Here is a 23,661-nt window from a genome sequence, read left to right on the forward strand (position 1 = left end):
TATTTAGCAATGATATAGTAGAAACATCCACTTCTCTTATATACTAAAACATGTTCATAGCTATGAAATGTGCATTTTCTTTATTCCCTCTTTATGGAACATCCAGGTTGATTACACAGCTTGATTTCTATGAATATTGCTGCCATGAACATATATGTTCATATTGATTTATATTCTTTCAGTATGTATCCAAGTTGCAATAATGGTCTTCAAGATATTTGTCTTTTTTGTATCGTGTAAACTTCCATTATGATCTCCATATGGGTTTCACTAGTTTACAATTCCACACCACCAAACACAGTTCCTGATTTATTTCAAACTCTCCAGCAGTTTTTTTTTTTTTTGTTTGCGTGGTGATAACTCTTCTGGTGTGTAAGATGGGATCTCAGTGACTTTCCTATTTATTTTCCTATGTATTTCCTATGTGGATAAGAATCTCAAACATTTCATTTATTTACTATACATATTGGTATTTCGTTCTTGATCAGTGTCTTTCTTTGTCTTTTGGTATTTGATCAATTTTTAAGTTTTATAATATTTGATTTTTTCCCATTCCAAATACTCACTTTAGTAAAAAGATTTTTTTTTCATTACAGTGGTGTATTGCTTGGATATTTTGATTTTGTGTAGGCTAAGAGAATTTGATATGTTCTCTCAGTCAAATTATAAGCCTGTAAAAATAAAGTGAACCTGATTAAATGAAGTTCTTTCTGCACATTTTCTCCGGTACAGATTTCTCTGATTTAAGAAATGTATATTTTATGTCATGCTGGATGACTAACTAAGTCTCTGTGTGTGGATGATACAGTAAGAATTGCAGAATTCGCCACATAGATTTTGGAGCAAAGGCTTACAGCTGGTAACTGGGCAATGATTCAGAAGACAGCTGAGGCTGAAGCTATGATCCCTTCTACCTGTGTTCAGTTCCCAATCTCTTGTAATACACCCCTCACTTCCCATGCGGTGGTTTCTTTTTGTATCCAAAATGTTTCTGGAGCTTCACGTTATTCTGGCCTCCTAATATGCCAACATGAGGGGAGTGAAAGCAAGCAAGGCAGATATGACAGAGGAATTTATTTTTTGTAATTGTGTAAATACCATACAGAGGGTTACAATTACATGGGCGAGGTAATGAGTACATATCTTATCAGGCATTGTGGCCTCCTCCTTTGATTCCCCTTCCCATTCCTTTCCAATTCACCACCCCTTCCCAGTGGTCCCTCCTCAGACCCACCTCCCACTAAAGTTGTAAAGTTCGTTTTTCAAAATAACGTCCTGCTCATCTCATTGTTGCAATGGATCCACCTGTACCCCAATTTAAACAATTTGGTTTTTCACTTCCCCTGCACAAAGTATGCCAATATCATGTGCAGTGAACACAGGGGGCATACCGTGGGGGAGGGACATAAAAAGCAACAAAGAAATCATCTTATAAATATGATAGAAACAATCATAAGAAAGAAAAACATTGAATTCTTATCTTGGAGTTCATTTCGCTTAACATCAACTTATCTGACAGTTTCTGCTTGTTTCAGACATGTACTAGTTATTGAAAATAAGAGAAACCATGAGACCTATGCTTCTTTGGGCCTGGCTTACTTCATGTAAAAAAATTTTTTGGTCGGTTTTGGAGCTTGAAATGTTGGTCTGGGCACTGTCCCTCAACTCTTCAGCACAAGTTTAACACTATCCCACTTAAGGCACAGTGTCTCGTCCAGCTTTTACTGCTTATGTGGGGCTGAAGAATCGAACCTAGGGCCTTATGCTTGCAATGCAAGCACTCTACCACTCTGCCACCTTCCCAGCCCTGGCAGAGGGTTTTTATCTGAAGATCCATCACACTTGGGAGCTTCTGGCTGAAAATTCCAGAAAGAGAAAAGTGAAGAAACACTTAAGAGAAAATGTAAAAGAGAAAGCCACAATGTTTAACCCTAAAACAAATTTCTAGGATAAGGAGACTCACGAATTGGTGTCACCTGAGGAGAAAAAGGAAATATTCAGGAAGAATGAGAAGGAAGTGGGAGGGAATAGAGAGAAAGAGACCTAGACTACCTAGAGCTGGGACCTCAATGTGAGCTTAATTTTACTGGGGAAACCAACCCGAAGGATGCAATACCTTACAATTTTGAATACTCTATCTCATGCTACAAAGCCTATTCCAGATCCACTTCCACTCAGCATGGTGTCCATTCTGGGAACCAGACTGAATGCTGGAGGTTCCCAGGGGATGCAAAGAGTGAAAACCACAGGGCTAAAGCTCAGAAAAGACACATGCCATCACTTCTCACATGTCATTTGTCAAAGTAAGTTCTACAACCAAGCCTGGTATTAATGGGGATGGGAATAGATATTGAGAGCACTATAATAATATCTACTATTATTATCATATAATAATCTAACATCTATTGTTTCATCAAAGGGAGAGAGATAGCATTTCTCCCTTTTTAGGTGTATGGGACAGGGCATTCTATAGAATGTTTTTCAATTGGTGGCTCTCTGAATCTTTTCTCCCAAGATTGTGGCTATGAGGTTTCGGGGAGGAGAATTAGAGTAGAAAAGTGAGTTCTCAAGCTGGGTACTGATGGCTGACACCTATATTCCGAGCCTGAGATCTGAGGATTATGATTTGAAGTCAGTCTGGGCAGGAAAATCCATGAGACTCATCTCCAATTAAACAAAAAGAGCCCGAATTGAATCTGTGGCTCAAATGTTAGAGCATTAGCTATGAGTGGGTGGGGGAGACAGAATCTTGACCCAGAACTTAAACCCAGGATTGGGGGATAGGTGGAAATGTATTCTCAGTCCATGAAATCAAAGGTGTATGGTCAACATCATTATTGATGTTAACTTTGGGGTAGAGTTGATCAGTTTTATTCTGGAAATGATTTGTTCCACTCTTCTCTGTCCTGTATTTTTTAAAAGAAACAGCTTTGAGCAATCTATACCTAAGATGTGTGGATTGCACTGAAGCACTGGTTTCATTTTTTTCTACTTACAAAATATACAAAAATAGTGTAAAAAGGAGTTTTAATTTAATATGTCGGTTTGTGAGTACATCTTGATCGATGTCATTAATTTGATCATTCTTCTCTATCTCACCCAACCCCACCCCCTCCATTTACGTGGTCACATTTTCACACATGTTCATTGAATATTATGACTGGATTCTCCCACTGCACCAGTTTGGCAAAGAAATTTCTTCATTGTACAAGCAAGGAAGATGAAGCTGAGGACTACATGCCCAAGACAGCATAGCTATTACTTTGCATCAAGATTATTTGACTTACAAAATCTTCACCAAAAGAAGCATTATAAAAAAGAACATGGCCAGGAACTAGAAGCATCTATCTTTGTATGTGTTTGTGTGTGTGTTTGTTCTGGTGCCTGAGTGCTGTCCCTGAGCTGCTTTGCTAAATGTTAGCACTCTACCACTTGAGCCATAGTACCACTTCCAACTTTATCGTAGTTAATTGGAGGTAAGAATCTCATGGACTTTCTATCCTGGCCTAATTTTATCCCACAATCTTCAGACCTCAGTTTCCTGAGTAGCTAGGATTGCTGGTGTGAGCCACTGGCAGCTAGCAAAAAATCAATTAGTTGTCCCAATTAAACATGTGGAGCAATTGGTTATTTGATACTGGTGACACTCAACCTTGCTAATTAGGAGGCAGAGATTTATAAGAATGATATCATGACCAGTTTTAACAAAAAAAAATTGTAAAAAAACTACAAAAACAAAGAAAGCCAGATATAGTGTAATTTTCCTGTTATCTCACTATGTGGAAACCACAGGTAAGAGATCATTGCTCAAGGGAGGCTTGACCTGAAAAATAATCTAAAGTGGTTAGAGCCTTAGCACCTTCAAGCATCAGTAGTGCCAAAGGAAAAAGAAAAGAAGAAAACAGAAAATGAAAGGAAAGGATAAAAAAGGAACTATTTGCTCTTCATTCGTGGTTTCATTTCATTGTATACAAGAATTGAGAGTATTTTGTTTATTGTTTTAGGATTCAGGCCTCTCTAATATAAAAGCATTAATTTCAGGTAAATATTGTATTATTACTATTTATTAACTTATTATTAGACCTTTAGGTTTGGAGATTGAAATCATGACTTTGTATATATTAGTCTAGTTCTACAACTTAGCTGTACCCAAGCTCTCTTGTATAGTTTTGAAAATTGTTTATGAATTCTTCAATAGTTCGCTATTCTACTTTTCATCTTATATTTTCTCTCCCACAGAAAACTTAAATTAGATCATTTTATATCCTCCTGCACCAGAATCAATTCCAAATGGATTGAAGAGCTCAAAGTAAATCCAGATGCCTTAGGAATCTTACAGGAAGAGTTAGCGGAAACATGAGGGCTCCTTGCCATAGGTCAAAATTTCCAAAGTAAGTCTGGATAAATGGGATTAATCAAACCAAATCAATCATTTGTCAGACTCAAAAGCCATGAAAAAAAGAGATAGTGTAGCACAGATGTATTAGGGAGCAAACCTACAGATGAGAGCCTCAGCCAATGGTAAACCCTTTCTCCCTTTTCTAACTAGGTTAATTATTCTGGATTTACATGAATATAAGTATTTTCTTATGGGGATTAGTCAGAAAACAACTAATGCTAAGATAGAGATAGTATGTGAAATGAGTTGTAGCTGGAGAAAGGGAGGGATTAAGGCACGGGTGTCTAGTTCAAAGACTTGGTTTGGTGCCAGTTAAGTAAGGTATAGCTGCCCAAGGAGTGGTTATAAACAAAAGCACTGGTCTGAAGCCTCAAAATAAGGACCGCAGTCTAAGTGGACAAAACAATCTCTAACAATGTTTTATTTAAATTAACAAGCATGATTTTAAATTTTTGCAGAGTGGGATGGTATATAGTCACAGGCAATTTCTCCTGTGTCAGGTAATCCAATCTACTCTTTCACATATTACCCAGTAGCCAGGTTTCAACACAAATGACTACAATGAGATTGTACAAATGAGGCTGTGACTTTTCCCTCTTATGAATCAAAATTCTGTCAAATGATTTATTTCTTCCAGATGTTTACACATTTCTCATGATCTTTTTTTACTATTTTGTCTTCATTATTGATAATCATAGTACATTTTGTTGTTGTCTTGTGTGTATATGTCATTTTTAGGGCTTGAACTCGATGTTTAATGGTCTCCCTTGTATTTTTTGGTCATGGCTGATGACACTCTATCCTTGAGTCACATGCTCACCTTCTGCTTCTTGCTGCATAATTGGAGATAAGTTTTCACATTTTTGTATTTTTGGAATGACATTGAACTAAAATATTCAGGTCTCAGCCCCCTGAGTTCTAGGATTGTACATATGAATGGCTAACACCAATCTTTGCTTTACTATTATTTTAATTATGTGGTAGAGGAAAGTGGAAGTATATTTGTGTTAAGTGTGCAATTTTCAAATACAAGTTTGAATCAACTTGATATAATATAACTGTTATCAATTTTACCAGTTAAATCATGAATATTACACATTACCACAGAAATATAATTGAAAACAAAAGTCATAATTGTTTTCTTAAAACAGTCAATGAAACCATAAATTACTTTCACTTTACAAATTATGTTTTATTTAACTTAAATTAGGTGGACCCATTGCAAAAATGAGATGTACAAGTCGTTATGTCGAAAAATGAACTTTACAACTTTGGTGGGGGGGGGTAGCAGGGAAGATTAGGGGGGCAGGGGGAGGTTGGGAAGGGATGGGAAAGGGAAACAAAGGAGGAGGCTATGATTGATTAGAAATGTACTTATTATCTTGCCCATGTAATTGTAACCCCTCTGTACAGTATTTTCACAATAAAAAATAATATAAAAAAAGAAAAAGAAATAAACTGCAAAAAATTTGGACAGGGAGCTAATATACATATTTTTCCATCATCACCTACCACATCCTCCTTCTTCCTTCCTAGGAAACACACCCAATCAATAACAGGCATAGATATTTGGCTCTTGACCTTCAAAATGGAAGCAGAATGTTATGGATGTCTGAGATGATCATTAATAGTGTTTTACATAATAATGTCACATGCAACAACCTATGAGTCCTGCAGATCTTATCACTACTTCCTTAGTGATGTAATAGGATGTCAGCTTTATTGGACGTAGTATTGTTTTCCACTTCCTTTCCTACCACCTGACCTAAATTATAATACATATTAACAGAAAGAAAAAGTAATACCATCTTAAGAAAGTCCCATTGGAACAAGACGTTATGTCAAAAAGGGAACTTTACAACTTTGTGGGGGGATGGGGGGATCGGTGGGCAGGGATGGTAAGGGGAAACAAAGGAGGAGGCAACAATACTTGATAAGAAATGTACTCATTACCTTGCTCATGTAATTGTAACCCATCTGTACTGTATTTTCACGCAAAAATTATTAATATGAAAAAAGTCATTTAGGACTCGGGGATTATGGCTTCATTGCATGAAACCCTGGGTTCAATTCCTCAGCACCACATAAACAGAAAAAGAAACACTGGAAGTGGTGCTTTTCCTCAAGTGGTAGACATCTAGCTCAAGAACAGTTTACGGTCCCTGAGTGCAAGCCCCAGGACAGGCAAAAGAGTCATTTAGCTAGTAAATGCAAAATAAAGAACCCATACTTGGAATATATTATTGCTGCTTCCAAGTGATACCTAACAATAGTTCTTAATTCATGTACTTTACTTATATTAGAATGCTGTGTTGAATAAAAAAAAGTTTTGTTCATAGGTCATGCCAATTAATGCCAGGAATGTGCTTGGATGTCAAGTGAAGTTTAATTCTGGAAATTGAAAGATTCTAGGATTTTGTGTGGTCAGTGTTAATCAGAAAGGGAAAGGTAATCTAAATGAGATTTGGAGATCTTTGTGACCAGTCATGGCACCAAAAATGCAGATGCTAGTTAACATTTGTGACAGAAGAGAAGGAATAACTCCAGATGGAAGGAATAAATTATAGTAACTAAGGTATAGCAGAAACCGTTCTAGGGAACCATTTTTGGTTATTGAATTATAAACTAATTATAAACTAGGTTTATTCCTCATTGCTTTTATTATTCTAATCACTTAGGCTCTTCTTAATCTCTGTGTGATAAGTTGTATATCCTTCTATGCTGCTCTTTCATACCTGATCTCCTTTGCTTTCTAAAAATATCAGTCTTTCTCTATTTCTCTATGAACAATTTCTGATACTAAATCCACATATGCAGACATCAGACGATGCTAATGTAAGAGTCCCATAGCTCATGAGTCATTAATGTAACCACATGGAAAAAGAGGGCATATTTATTGCTACCTCAATTTTTCTGAAAAGCTGCAATGTCACATCATTTGATTCAGATTTCCATTCTTTGTCTACATAGTGTCATTAAGTGCACATAAGTGCAAATATGAGCCAGGTGCTGGTGGCTCATGCCTGTAATGCAAGCGACTCAGGAGGTTGAGACCAGAGGATTGTGGTTCAAAGCCAGCCTGGTCAGGAAAATCCATGAGACCCTTATGTTCAATTAACCACCAGAAATCCGGAAGTGGTGTTGTAACTCAAGTGGTAGAGCACTGGACTTGAGCTGAAGAGCTGAGGGACAGCACCCAGGATCAGAGTTCATTGCACGATAAACAGAACAGGTGTAAATATGACGTTAAGTTTCCTCAAAAGGAACGACAAAGTCAATAGTAATCTTCCCAAGCAGAGAAAATAATTGCAAAATGACTTTACACTCGCAAAAATGTTTCAAGTTTAAAAGTCGATACTCTTGGAAAGATAAAACATAAGAATATAAGGAAGTCTGGGAAGTTCAGGTTGCATCAAGCCTAGGCAGAACAGTCTTTGCAACATTATCTAAAATTAACCAGCCAAAAGCTGCATTGGAAAAATGGCTCAAGTAATTGAATACTAGTTATGAGCAAGATTGCTGAATAAGAGATTGAGGTTTTTTCATACACACATACAAGCATGCATATACACACAGAGGCACTTATATGTGTAAACACACATAAGAAACAACTTTCAGAATGTGTAGAAAAGTCAGAAAATATATCCTGAGTAAGACTAGAACAAGTGATAATTTTTAATATTAGAAATTCCTCAAGTGAACTTTCCCCAAAAAAGGTTGAGAATATTACATAGGTAGGGACCAGAGATAATAAGATAGTCAACTAATTATTATTAAGGTGATCAGATCCATGGAGGAACGAAACAGAGACCCCTGCAGGTGCACCTGAAAATGTTCATAACCTCGGTCAAATGTTAGAACGTCTTTGAAAATTGTACATAAACAGTTTAAGCACTTAGTCTAGTGGATAAGATTATCAGAGAAGTTCAGAATTGCTAGCCTGTTTCTAGATTAAATAAACCATCACACTATGGCAGGGCAATGTGATACAAGACTAGAAATTTAGAACTCAGACTAAGACAGGAGATTAGAGAATGGGATTATGTAACGATATCTTCCCTGGAACAGGTAGTATAATTTTCTCTCAATAAAACAAGTCAAACAACAAGAAAGAAATATACAGTTTGAAGTTTGGGCTAATTTTGTCACTATGTTTTGAGAAGTCAAGTTTCCTATTGAAATGCAACTCATATATCATCCTCAGTTGTGTTTTAAATGCTCTCTTAATTTCAGAAAATGCCTAAATGCAAAATGGCTCATGATTCCCAACTAAAAATTTGAGAAAGTAAGCATCATTCTGTTGGATTCCAAAGAAATGATGAAGGATTACAAAAACTTAAGCCTGGAGAAATGGCAAAGCTCATCTAATGTAGGACTTTGTAGGCCTGGCTAAATTAGAATTTACATTTAAAATAAATATTTTTTGTTTGTAATTTCATATTCGATAGGATACTGCAAAATACCTTCAAGTAGAAGGTTTAATTTAGAAATGCACAAATGATTCTGACAGTCTATTTGCCTGGAATATTCTTTCAATTGAGGTATAATTAGAACTTAATAGATAATATCAACTGTTCATGTATATCATGATAATGTGAATAATCTACACAGTTGCCAACAAATGGATGCTATTAATTTATAAATTTAGAAAAAGCAATTTTTTGAGACATTGGTGTAACATGGTGTGAAGAGAGTAATTGTGTTACATCTTTTTTTCTTCTACCTATACATAACACAGGAAGAAATTTCCTTAATTACGGACCTCTGTATACAATTAGAAAAATGCTAGATTTGAGGTTTGTTTTTATTTGGTTTTTGTTGTTTAGTTTGTCCTAGGGCTTGACCTCTGGGTCTGGGCACTGTCCCTGATCCTGTTTTTGCTCAAGGCTACACCTCTTCCACTTGAAATTCAATGCCACTTTTTTTTGGCTTTTCCTGAGCAGTTTACTGGAGATAAGAATCTAAGGAATCTTCTTTCCTGGGTGAGCTTTGAACCATAATCTTCAGATCTTAATATTCAGATATTCAGATCTCCTGAATATCTATGATAGATAAAATAATAATAATTGTGGGGCAAGTGCGCAGCAAAGATGGTGCTGAGAGGGAGTTGAGTAGGCAGAGTCCGATTTGTTTATATTCATTGGGTAAATAGCTCCTGGAAGCTTAGGTGCATGATAGGGTGTGACTGTTACAGTGATTAGTTGGTTCCTTTTCCTCCCCATGCCACCCGGTCTTTTTTGCTTTTAAAAAATGCTTGCTGTGTGTTAATAAACGAGTTCCTGCTTGACTTGACTCCCTGCTGTGTCTGATTGTCTCCTGGGTTAAGGGAACCTGGGGGACGGGCAAGAGGAGCACTTAACTTTCCTCAGACCCCGTCCATCTATCATGGGATGAAGACCCGACATCAGGAGCCCAACTCGGGCAAGAAAGGAAAATATACCGGCTGAGGCTAAGTGGTCTCTCAGGGTAATGCTATTTCACAGAAGAAGGAGGAGGAGGCAACATTAAGCCTAGAGGGAGTAAAGCGGGACTTGGGAAGTGAGAAGGTAAAGGAATGGGTCAAATTTGACTCAGAATGCACTGAAACATGCACAGTGGAAGTCAAAACAAGGGTGAAGGTTACCCCCTCTGACTTGGGTGCCCTGACTTTCCTAGGCTTCCACCCTATTCCCCTGATTGGGCCAGAGGTTGTGCCTTAGTAGACCTGTGAGAAGGACCTGCAAGACCCAGACCCATACCGACCTTCCATGGAGGGGCTGAGGGCTGCAGAAAAAACCTACTCGGAGGCCTGCCCTGTAAAGGAAGTCCCACCTGGGAGCCCAGAACCTGGGCCACGGGATTCACTTCCCCAACATATCCAGTGAATCATTCACCAGGAGCTAACAGGCCCTTGGAATGGTATCCATGGGAAGCTAAGGATCTTAAAGAGATCTGCAAGGTGGTGGGGGTGAATGTCCTGAACTCTCCTTGGGCCCATACCCAATTAGAGGACATTGCTTATCACCCATGTGTCCCTAAGGACTGGCTGGATGTGGCCAAAGCCGTCTTCACCAGTTCTCAGTTTATTAAATGGTGTGCTTTCTTTAAGGAGCCATGCAGATTGTGGGCGGAGAATAACTGGCAGGTTCAAGCCGCAATACCTATTCCTTATGCAGTTTTAACAGGGATGGGGAAAGGGTCCAACAGTCCACAATACCTGTCCTGTGCCATGACCAGGTGAGGCAGGCAGGACTTGCCGTGTGGTACAAACTGGATGATGGGCCCACTGAGTCCCCCATAGCAGGAGTGAGACAAAAACCTGGTGAGCCTCTACTTGAGTTTATAGCCCTATTCCAACAGAGCATTAATTGCAAGCTGCTGGCAGGGGACCTCCGAAATCAGTTTGTAAAGCTACTGGTCTGGGAAGGGATGAATGCAGACCACATCATGGCCTACGTGGGATTGAGAGAGAGTTCCCTGAGCAGATGGGTGGTGGCCTTGCAGGATATGGGAACACAACAGCATCATTCCTAATCACTACCTTTATCCTTACAGGCTCAGACATCTGCAATGACTGAGGCTATTACCCAGGCTCTGGCAGCCCAGGGCCAAGGAACCCCAAGACCACTGGGGAGAGGGACTTGTTTTAAATGTGGGCAGGAGGGGTACTTTAAGAAGGACTGTTCACAACAATCCCCCACCAACCATCCAGGGGAGCCCAAACCGACCCCTACACCCTGCCCCAGGTGCAGGAAGGGGCTGGGAAGGTGGCTCAGTGGTAGGGTGCTTGCCTTGCATTCATGAGACTCTGGATTCAATTTCTCAGCAACACATAAGCAGAAAAAGCCACAAGTGGCGCTGTAGCTCAAGTGGTAGATCACTCACCTTGAGATGAAGAGCTGAGGGACAGCGCCCCACCCCAGAGTTCAAGCTCCATGACCAACAAAATATATATATATATATATATGTATATATATATATATATATATATATATATATATATATATGAATATTGGTGATGCAGGAGCAGGAATTCCCTATAATCTCCAAGGCCAAGCAATTATAGAAATCACCAATGTCTTAAGGAGCAATTATAATTATTAAAACAAAAAGGAGGAGTTAGCCCCCATATACAGTTACAGATAGCTTTTTTACCATTAACATTTTAAATTTTTCAACAGGGGCAACTGAATCCAGATTTCAGAAGTACTGGGGACAACTAAACCCTAAGCCCTAAGTGAAAGTCAGGTGGAAGGACCTCCCTGACAAATCAATTGAGACGACCTGACCCCCTAGTTACTATGGGCAGGGGATTTGGATGTGTTTTTTCCATAGGGGAGAGAGCCCCTTTGGGTAGAGCCGGTCAGATCTTGTTGAGTCTGCTAGAGTAGCAGTTGAAGCACATTTCCTTCTCATAGAGATGTGACCCACAGGAACGTCTGCCTAGCTTGACAGCCATGAGCTGTCCAAGCTCCCTACATGCCCCCAGGGGGACCAATCAGTGCCTTTCACCAAACAGTGCCTGTCACAAGTGCCTTACATCAACTCCCCGCTAAGTGATTGTCCCAGAAGGACTCAGGAGGTTGGGGAAGCTGGGGTGTAAAATCCCCCCCACTTGCACAAGAATAAATGAGACTTGCTTAAGCTTATTCTCCCGGTGTGTGTTGCTTGTGGGCATCATTCATGCTTACTCCCTGCAGTACATCTAGCCCTATAAGTGGCGCCCAACTTGGGGCTCAAGTGTTTTCGGCAGATGGATGGTCTAATGCAAGGTAAGTGCCTCCATGGGCAACCTTCCCCCTGCAGCACGAGAGCCTCAATTACGAGCGCTTGTTGCCCTGCTTCAGAGTAGGCGGTTAAAAGTATCACAAAAGGAAGCTAGTTTAATATGGGAAATAGTAAATGAATTGTGTCCCTGGATTGACTCCGGGGCCATTTGGGATCCAGACAGCTGGACCTGCTCTTTCAGGCGGCTCATAAAAAAGAAATCTGAGAAGGTGCTGAGCTACCCCTAAAATTTACCCCATTGTAATAGCCATTCAAGCCTGTCTATCGGGGAGAGAAGAAGGGGAAACTCTGCAGGCATTTAAGGTCTCACTGCAAAAAGAAACAGCATACAGAAAATGGTGAAGGTGCTCAGGCACTCCCATCTTCCAGTAAGAATGCAGATGACCAACAACTGCCACCATCATGTGACCCAGAGGGTCAGCCAGCTATGCTTGTAAAACCCCTCTCCCACACTATGGGTCCCAGGAAACCTGCCCAAGCACTTCTTTTGGCCATTTGGCTAGCCTGGGAACTCCCCTCAGGGAACTTTGTATCCTTGGGCCTTCATATCCAACTTTGCCCAAGAAAGAAAACCCGTTGTTCCCCCTATAATACAACAGTTGTTTGCGGGCCCCACAACTACCATGGCAATGGCAGCCAAGCCTATGGTTGAACCCCAGTTCGTGTTCCCGGTAAACATCCACCGAACCAATGCACCACCTAACCAATGGTACCCCCATGGCCCAAAAGTGCTTGACAAAAATTGGACCGCTTTTAAGGAAGATGGGTTGCACTCCCCATATGCTCAACAGATGCTCGAAACCATTAGCATTGATCTGAGTTGCCCCATTGATTGGAAGAACTTAATGTGCACAGCATCATCTTCAGGGGACTTCCTTTTATGGAAGGCTGCTTTTTATGATGAATGTGAACAACAAAGCACATGAAATGTCACTGCTGGCGGATATGATGCAACCATGGCAGACCCTGATTGCTTAAAAGGGGAGGGAGCTTATGGGTCTCCCATTGCACAAGCAGTGGCATCTCCGCAGTACTTTGCCCAAGTACTCCTCTGTGCATTGTGGGTTGACTCCTTGGTCCCTTCGAAAGAAGGGAACAAACAACTAAAAACCCTCATCCAACACCGCAATGAGCCTTTCATTGACTTCGTGGCCAGTGTTCTAGAAGCAGTAGCCCAGAAGTTATCCCACTCTGGAGCCCGAGAAGCACAAACCAAGACCCTAATATGGGAAGGGGCCACACAGGAATGCAGAAAAGCCATTGCCCCTGAACGAAATGGGGAGATCACTGATTGCATCCTAGCCACCAAAAATTTGGGGACATCAACTCATGCTGGGACGACCCTTGCACAGGCTTTCACCTCTATGACCGCCAGTGTGCGCGCCCCCAATGGTGCAATGGGAAATTGACCTTGTTGGGGATGCGGCATAACTGGTCATTTTATTTTTTTTTTTCATTTTAATTTTTTTATTATGAAAGTACTGTTCAGAGGGGTTACAATTACATGAAAAAGATAATGAGTACATTTCTTATCAAGCATTGTAGCCTCCTCCTTTGTATTTCCATCCCATTCCTTTACATCCTCCCCCCGCCCCTCCCATTCAATCCTCCCCACTACCTCCCCACACCCGCACCAAAGTTGTAAAGTTCATTTTTCACCAAAACGACTTGTACATCTCATTGTTGCAATGGGTCCACCTGTATCACTATTTAAACTATTTGTTTTTCCCATTCCCCTTAACAAATTATACCGACATCAAATACAGTGAAAGCAGGGGTTATATTGTGGGGGAGGGAAATACAAAGCGATAAAGAAATAATTTTCTAAATGTGTTAGAAACAATCACCTGAAAGAAAAAAAAACACTTGAATACATATCCTAGGGTTCATTTAATTAATATCACCTTATCTGACATTTTCTGCTTGATTCAGACACATATTAGATATTGCAAATAAGGGAAACCATGTTTCTTTGGGCCTGGCATACTTCACTTAATATAATTTTTTCCAAGCACTTACATTTCCTAACAAATGGAGAAATGTCATTCTTTCTGATAGAGGCATAGAATTCCATTGTGTATATATACCATGTTTTGATCCATTCATCTAGTGAGGGGAATCTGGGTTGGTTCCATATCTTAGATATAGTAAATAAACACAGTCGTGCTGGTAGCTTTAGTGTGGTCTTGTTTGTAAAGATTTGGTTAAATGCCAAAAAGTGAGATTGCTGGGTAATAGGGGAGCTCTATGTGGAGTCTTTGGAGGAACCTCCATACTACTTTCCAAAGTGGTTGAACAAGTTTACACTCCCACCAACAATGAAGTAAGGTTCCCTTCTGTCCACATCCCCTCCAGCATCTGTTGTTCTTAGAGATCTTGATTTAGCCATTCTAACTGGAGTGAGGTTGTATCTCAATGTTTTGGTTTGCATTTCTTTTATGGTTAGGGAGATTGAGCATTTCTTCATGTGTCTATTGGCTATTCTTCTTTCTTCTTCAGAGAAGTTTCTATTTAAGTCTTTAGACCACTTATTTATTGGACAGTTGTTTCTTTTTTTTTTTAATTTAATTTTATTTTATTTGAGAACATACTGTACAGAGGGGTTACAATTACATGGGCAGGATAATGCATACATTTGTTACCACGCATTGCAGCCTCCTCCTTTATTTACCCTTCACCTCCCTTCCCAACCCCCCCCTCCCCCCCACCCAATCCTTCCCCCCTCCCCCTCCCACACCGACATTGTAAAGCTCATTTTTGACATGACATTTTGTACTTCTCATTGTTGCAACAGGTCCACCTGAATCCTTAAACAACTTGTTTGTCCCCATCTTCTCCACGTGTTATACTGACATCAAATATAGTGAAAGCGGGGGTTACACTGTGGGGGAGGGACATACAAAGCAACAAAGAAATAATCTTATAAATGCGTTAGAAACACATGCATGAAAGAAAAAAACATTAAAATACATATTTAAGGGTTCGTTTTCCTAACATCACATTATCTGAACTTTTCCGCTTGACTCATACATATACTAGATATTGCAAATAAGGAAAACCATGGGACCTATGTTTCTTTGGGCCTGGCTTACTTCACTTAATATAATTTTTTCCAAGCCTTTCCATTTCCTAACAAATGGGGAAATGTCATTCTTTCTGATGGAGGCATAGAATTCCACTGTGTATATATACTACATTTTCTTGATCCATTCATCTACTGAGGGGCATCTGGGTTGGTTCCATATCTTAACTATGGTAAATAATGCTGCAGTAAACATAGTTGTGCTGGTAGCTTTAGTGTGGTCTTGTTTGTAAACATTTGGGTAAATGCCCAAAATCAGGATTGCTGGGTCATAGGGGAGTTCTATGTGAAGTCTTTTGAGGAACCTCCATACTGCTTTCCAAAGTGGTTGAACAAGTTTACATTCCCACCAACAATGAAGTAAGGTTCTTTTCTGTCCACATCCCCTCCAGCATCTGTTGTTAGAGTTCTTGATTTTTGCCGTTCTAACTGGTTGTGCAGTTGTTTCTGTGAGGATTTGTTGTTGGGGGATTTAATTTTTTGAGTTCCAAATATAGTTTAGATATGAGACCCTTGTCCGATGTATGTCTAGTGAAGATCTTTTCCCAATCCGTGGGCTTTCTATTGATCTTGCTAGCTATGTCCATTGCCATGCAGAAGCTCTGCAAATTCATGCAATCCCATTTGTCCAACCTTTCTTCGATTTGTTGTGTTTCCAGGTCTCTCTTAAGAAAATTTCGGCCTGAGCCAAGGAGACCTAGGGTTTCTCGTATTCCATCCTGTAATCTTTTCAGAGTGTCTGCTTTGACTCCTAGGTCTTTGATCCTTTTGGAGTTGATTTTGTTGCAGGGTGATATATAAGGATCTAGCTTTGGTTTTCTGCAAGTAGTTAACCAATTTTGCCAGCATCATTTACTGAAGAGGCTGTCTTTTTTCCATTCTATATTTTAGCTTCCTTATCGAAGATTAGATGGCTATAACTCTGTGGGTTCATTTTTGGGTTTTGAATTATAGTCCATTGGTCCTCTGGTCTATTCTTGTGCCAGTACCAAGCTCTTTTGATTACTATGGCTTTATAGTAGAGTTTGGAATTTGGTATTGATATTCCTCCAGCACTGTTCTTTCCATTGAGGAGCGTTTTTGCTATTCGGGGTCTTTTATTGTTCTATATGAATTTTTGGGTTGCTTCTTCTATTTCCTTGAAGAATGAGGTTGGAATTTTGATGGGTATCACATTGAATTTGCAGATACCCTTGGGAAGTATTGCCATTTTCACGATGTTGATCTTTCCAATCCAGGAGCATGGGAGTTTTTGCCATTTTCTAAGTTCTGTATTGATTTCCTTTTTCAAGGTTTTAAAGTTTTCATCAAAGAGGTCTTTCACTTCTTTGGTGAAGTTAATTCTTAGGTATTTTATTTTTGGGGGCTGTTACGAATACAGTTGCTTTCCTAATTTCAGCCACACTTTTCTCATTATTGGCATACAGAAAAGCAATTGATTTTCGGGGGTTAATTTTATACCCTGTTACTTTGCCAAAGTTTTGAATCAGCTTGAAGGATTTGGAAGAGGAGTCCATGGGATTCTTTAAATAAAAGATCATGTCATCTGAAAAGATCCCTATTTGGATCATTTTTATGCTTTCATCTTGTCTTATTGCTGTAGCTAGGCATTCTAATAGGAGATTGAAGAGAAGTGGAAAGTGTGGACTCCTTGTCTTGTTCCTGAGTTAAGAGGAAATGGCTTTAGTTTTTCACCATTAAGTATAATGCTGGCTCTAGATTTGTCATATACAGCCTTTATTGTATTGAGAAATATTCCGTTGATTCCTGATTTTTCCAAGGCCTTCATCATAAAGGGGTGTTGGATCTTGTCAAATGCTTTTTATGCATCTATTGAGATAACCATGTGGTTCTTATCCTTGCTCCTGTTGATGTGATGAACAATATTAATTGATTTGAGTATATTGAATCAGCTTTACATCCCCGAAATGAATCCTGTTTGATCGTGGTGTATGATTTTTTGGATGGATTATTGATGTTGATTGGCCAAAATTTTGTTGAGAAGTTTTGCATCAATGTTCATCAAAAAATGGGTCTATAGTTCTCTTTCTTTGATGAGTCCCTGCCTGCTTTTGGGATGAGGCTTATGATGGCTTCATAGAATGTTTTCGGTAATGAACTTTCTCTTTCAATTTCATTGAAGAGTTGGAGGAATATTGGTGTGAGCTCTGCTTTGAAGGCCTTGTAGAATTCCACTGTAAAACCATTTGCCTGGACTTTTCTTAGCTGGGAGGTCTCTTATTGCTGTTTCAATTTAAATGCTTGATATGGGCCTGTTAATATGGTTTAACACATCTTGATTTAGTTTTGGCATGTCAATATTTGCTAGGAAAAGGTCCATTTCTGTCAAGTTCTCAAACTTATTAGCATAAAGTTTTGAGAAGTATTCCCTTAAAATGTTCTGAATCTTGGTTGTTTCTGTGGTGATGTTTCCATTCTCATCTCTGAGTTTATTTATTTGGGTGTGTTCTCCTCTTTTTCTCGTGAGATTTTCTAAGAGTCTGTCAATTTTAATTTTTTTGAAGAACCAACTCTTTGTTTTGTTGATTCTTTCTACATTTTTTTTGGATTCTAAATCATTTAATTCTGATTTAATTTCAATTATTTATTTCTGTCCACTGAATTGGGTTTTATCTTGGTGCTCTTTTTCAAGGAGGTTCAGATCAACTAGATTTAACAGTCATCTACTGAATATTTCACCCAGCAGCATCAGAATACACATTTTTCTCAGCAGCACATGGAATATTTTCTAAAATAGACCACATTTTAGGCCACAAAGCAAACTTGTCCAAATTCAGAAACATTGAAGTTATACCTTGCATTCTCTCAGACCACAAGGGAATAAAATTAGAACTGAGCACCAAAAGCCACCAAAGAAATTCCAGTAACACATGGAGGCTGTACAACACACTGTGAATCACGACTGGGTCATGGAATAGATTAGAAAGGAAATTCAAATGTTCATGATATTCAACAAAAATGAGCACACAAATTACCAGCTCCACTGGGAACTGGTCATTTTAGAAAGGATTGCCCTTCACTCTGGGGTTCACCGAAAATAAAGCAAACTCCTTCCGTTTGTCCTAAATGTAAAAAGGGTTTTTTGGGGGCCTCTGAATGCCACTCTAAGACTCAGCCTTTAAACTAAATATGGGGTAGTCCTCAGCCCCTACCCCAAGAGGACAAAAACAACAACCACCACCTCAAATGGAAAATCTAGAATGGAACTTAAGGTTAAAGAACAAAATTTAAGGGCATCATTGATACGGGTGCTAAATGTACAGTCCTTAGAAAAAAAGAAGTCGAAGGGTTGGGATGGAACCTATTTCCTGGCCCCTGCATACAAGGTGTCGGTGGAAAAACAGATTCCCTCCATGTCCAATGGCCTGTAAGATGGACAGACTGTGATGACTTCACCGCGGCTTTTAAACCTCTTGTTGCCCCTGGCCGTCCATGCAATATTTGGGGAAGAGATGTCCTCACTAATATGGGTATTGTGATAACAACAGATGATAAGGCTTTTTATGAAGACATCATAACCGATCAAGCCATTAGTCACCCACAGTACCCCCAATTCTAATGGCCACTGTTGTAGGGCCAGAGCTATTTCCACTCCAATGGGATACCACCAAACCCATTTTGGTAGAACAGTGGCCTATTTTCCCTGAAAAGGTCCCTCATCTTCACACTCTAGTGGAGGAGCAACCAGAAAAGGGACATATAGAACAAAGCATCAGTCCCCACAATTCTCCCATTTTTATTATCCAAAAAAAGAGCTCAAGGAAAATGGAGACTTCTCCATGACCTACATTTCATAAGCATTCATATGAAAAAGATGGTAATGCTTCAACCCGGACTCCCACATCTTTCTGCAATACCCAATGATTGGCACATTGCCATTATTGACATCAAGGACTACTTTTTTCCATCCACCTACATCCCAAAGATAAAAATATTTTGCCTTCTCAGTTTGGGAACCTCACTGTCAGTTACCCAAACATTGATATCAATAGAAAGTTATCCCTCAAGGAATGAAAAATAGCCCTACTATACGTCAGATGTATGTTGCTCATGCTATTAGACCTTTGCTTTCAAAATGCTTTTGTGTCCATTACGTGGATGACATTTTAATAGCATATAAAGAGGCTATCAACATTCAAGCCTGTTTAACACAACTCAAGGAAAATAGGCCTCCATATTTCCCCCAAAAAATTCGACTTAAAGCCCCTTATGCCTATCTTGGATACCATTTAAATCAAACAATTACCCCAAATGGGTCTAATATTGTCATTAAGTCCCAATATACTTTAACTGAATTGCAACAATTATGTGGACATTTCAATTGGGTGCGCAATTTTATGCGCCTCCCTACCCAAGAGCTCCAAACTTTATTTCAATTGCTTCAGGGACCCTCTGACACAACTTCCCTTTGTATACTTTCCCCTGATGCTCAACAAGTTTCACAAGTCACGGATCTATTATGGTCAACACCCATGGTGTTTTTAGATACCACCGACGAAATCACGCTGATTATATTAACTCATAATTGACAAAAAAAGGTCGGTGCTGACTCAAACTTGTGGTGTGTTACGATGGGTAGACCTTGACACTTCCCAATTACCAAAAAATAGCACACCCATTACCATGCTATGCAACTTAGCCATCAAAGGCCTGGAACGATGCCATCAAACATACGGCTGATTCTCCGACTGTCTTATCTGGCCCATTCGAAAAACAGTCTTTAATTTCCTGACAGTTGAAGAGGAATTAGCCTTACAAGTCATCCATTACTAGTTTACCATTGATAATCATATGCCCAAGAACCCCTTTTTAAAGTTACACAAGAACTCCCACTTTGACGTAAATGCTGTGCTCATTCCAAGGGCAACCTATCCCTCAAGCTGTTGTGCTTTTTACCGATATTAGCAAAACTGTTAATGGATTTTACAATGCTAATACTAAAAAATACATGGTTCAACAACATTCCCTGTCCATTCAAGCTGCTGAGGTACTGGCCATTTTACTCGCCCTTACATCTTTTCCCAGAGAACCTCTTAATATTTTTTCTGATAGTTTATACGCTGTACAAACTGTTGTCGTTCTTCCTGTAGCTTTATTAACAGATGATGGTCATGATATAACACGCATAATGTGTAAACTGCAAACTGTACTAGACAACCATGCCCAACCCTGTTACATTCAATACATTAGATTTCATGCTAACCTCCCCGGACCCCTAGATGCTGGTAATGAAGCCATTGATCGTGCTATCACACCAACTGTATTACTCACCAATACGTCCATGGACCAGGCTTGAACGTTGCAATGTCGCTTTCATTTACTACTATCAAACAATTATTTCCTGATTTGACACACCAAAAACGCAAGCACATGATTCGGTCCTGCTCCTCCTGTGCACTTCCTTTACCCTTAGGATCACTTCAACCCATGGAAACAAATCCGTGAGGCCTTTGGCCCAATGGCACATGGCAAATGGACATAAACCATATCCCCCAGTTCGGCAAACAAAAATACGTCCATGTATGCATAGATTTATTCTCAGGCTTTCTAACAGCTTTAGCCTTAACAGGTGAAACAAGCCGCGCCATTAAGTCACTTCTACATGCCATTACAAATATGGGCGTTCCTTAGACCCTTAAAACAGACAATGGCCCTGCTTACACCTCCAAATATTTTCATGAATTTCGTACCCTGTGGAACATCACACAGTAGACAGGTATTCCATATAACCAACAAGGCCAAGCCATTGTTGAACACAGTCATAAAGAAATTAAGACCCTTCTTTTAAAAGAAAAGGGGAAACTGGAGGCGCTAGGGCATAAAGATCCCCAAACACAATTAAATTATTGCCTTACAGTAAAAAAATGTTTTAACATTCACACCCACCACAGGTGCATCCCCCAAGGCCCTGCATTGGGGACTCATGAAAACACCTACTCCAGTCCCTTTGGTTAGATGGAGGGACCCCATCACAAGAAAATGGGAGGGCCCTGCTCCCTTAATGGCACAAGGGAGAGGATTTGCTTGTATCTTTCCAGAGATGGTGATAAACCTGCAGCTGGAGTTGTCCGACCAACCGTCACCACCTACCAATGAGTTGCGTCGACTACGCTTGAACAGCCCGAGGAGGAGGAGATGCAAACCTCGATCTAGACCCCATGCCATCACTTGGGGAGACCTAAAGGAATTGGTAGAACAAGCCCAGGCTATGGCCCCAGACCCTAATTCAGGGCATGGTACTCTATTCCTCCTAATGTGTGCCATTATTACAGCCAATTCTCAATCTGCTACAGGACAAGGTAAAGAACGTTAATGTCTAGCCCTCAAATCTTGATGATAGTAGGGGAAGATACCACCATCATCCCTCAAATGCTTTCTTCCAATGGCACGGTTGGCCTTCCTTTCTCGGCAGCTGCCCTATGGCACCAAAAAACAAACCTTACTTTCGGGTGGAAAGGATCCATCTCTTTTTGTTTTTCAGACTAGACTGTAAAACAGTCTGTAACTCATGGGACAGGATGGTGGAACTACATGGCACCCTAACCCATTTGTCCCACCTGAAAAAATTGTACTCAGGGTACTGACATACCTTTTCATATGCAGTTATGCCCATGCAGGGACTTTGATAGCTTTGGCAATGTTCCCATTCCTCTTGAGGAATTAGTGATTAGCCTTTGTGCCAGTTCCTGGCAAGGCAGAGTATTTGGGGACCTCACATTGTCCCTCTACCCGGCTATATACAACCATTCTGAAAAAAATCCCAAACCTCAAAATCTAAAGTAGTTTTAGAACTCCTCAGGGGGACAATTGGGAGACCTAGTACTCCCCATGCCAGTCGTTTGTTCATCATATTCCTGCCTGGATTTGTTCCCTTTCCTATTGGCCAATACTTGTCGCTGTAACCACTCTGCATGCAACCAGGTGTAAGGAATGGTAGTGGTTAGAGCCCTGTTCTTTTATTGTCTAGGAGACAACTTCTCCGCTACTTGCACTCTCAGTAATCACTGGCAACCCAATGACTCATATCAGTTTGTAGGTTTGGTATGTGTTCCCGCATTTATTGTTCTGGCTTCTAATGACTCTCAGTTTTCTCAGGTTCAATTAGTTCATCCATTACACTCATGTTGGCGATCATCACTACAGTGGCTTCAGCTACCACCACCGCTATATCGCTGTCCCAAAGCATGTCCACCGTGCAAGAGATAAACCAGCTCATCCCTCAACTGTCATCCATAGAATTACAACATTTTCAAGTTGCCAATCATCTTAATGGAGGCCTCCTTGTGCTCCAGCAACAAATAGACTTGCTCCAAAAAGAGATTACGTTTCTTCGATTACAAGGAGGACTATGTAATGCTATGACTACTTCTGTCTGTCAGCTTTCCTCTCCAGCGCCCAACTTCACTAAAATTAGTAACTACATCAAAGGCCCTTGGTGCCTTAAGTACTTAAACTTCACCCACCATCTGCTGCATGATGTTACCCGACTAAACCAAACCACCATATGGCTTATTTGCGCTGCTTCATTTTTAGAAGATGTGCTTAAAAAGGTACAACAATGGGTTTTACCATCCTCTCTGGTCACCTGGGGAGGCCTTACGCTATTAGGGCTTATTCTCATGGGAATTATTAAATGCTTACACTCCTGGCAAAAATGCCTCCTATGACGGGTCACCATAATGACGTTCCTTTTAAAAGAAAAGGGGGAATTTGTGGGTAGAGTCGGTCAGATCTGGTTGAGTCAGCTAGAGTAGCAGTTGAAGCACACTTCCTGCACTTCCTGCTCATAGAGATGTGACCCACAGGCAAGTCTGCCTAGCTTGACAGCCATGAGCTGTCCATGCTCCCTACATGACCCCAGGGAACCAATCAGTGCCTGTCACCAAGCTGTGCCTGTCACAAGTGCCTTACATCAACTCCCTTTGAAGTGATTGGCAGGGAAGGGAAGGACTCAGGAGGTTGGGAAAGCTGGGGCTACAAAACTCCTCCCCTTCTCCTGCCTGCCCCCCCGCCCCCCGCCACCTTCAGGAAGAATAAAGGAGACCTGCTTAAGCCTATTCTCCCAGTGTTTGTTCCTTGTGGGCATCATTCACACTTACTTCCTGCCAGAGATCTAGCCCTACACATCCCATTTGGATCCCTGCCAGGATCCTTAAGTTTTTACCCATTTTCACTATACAGGATGCCCAAGGATAAACAAACCAACAAGGAAAGAAAAGTGGCTATGGTGGCAGAAGCATTTGTTTAGCTAATTATTTTAATGTTACTTGCTTTCATTGTTCTTTTACTAATTGCTTCTATAGCTGCATTACTTGAATCCATATGCTTCCTGTAAACATGTCTAAAACTTGGTATGACTTTGGCCTTTATTTCATTAGCTGCCTCTGCAGCA

The sequence above is a fragment of the Dipodomys spectabilis genome, unplaced genomic scaffold, assembly GCF_019054845.1.
Source record: "Dipodomys spectabilis isolate Male_0828 unplaced genomic scaffold, ASM1905484v1 ptg000070l, whole genome shotgun sequence".
Classification (NCBI taxonomy): Eukaryota; Metazoa; Chordata; class Mammalia; order Rodentia; family Heteromyidae; genus Dipodomys; species Dipodomys spectabilis.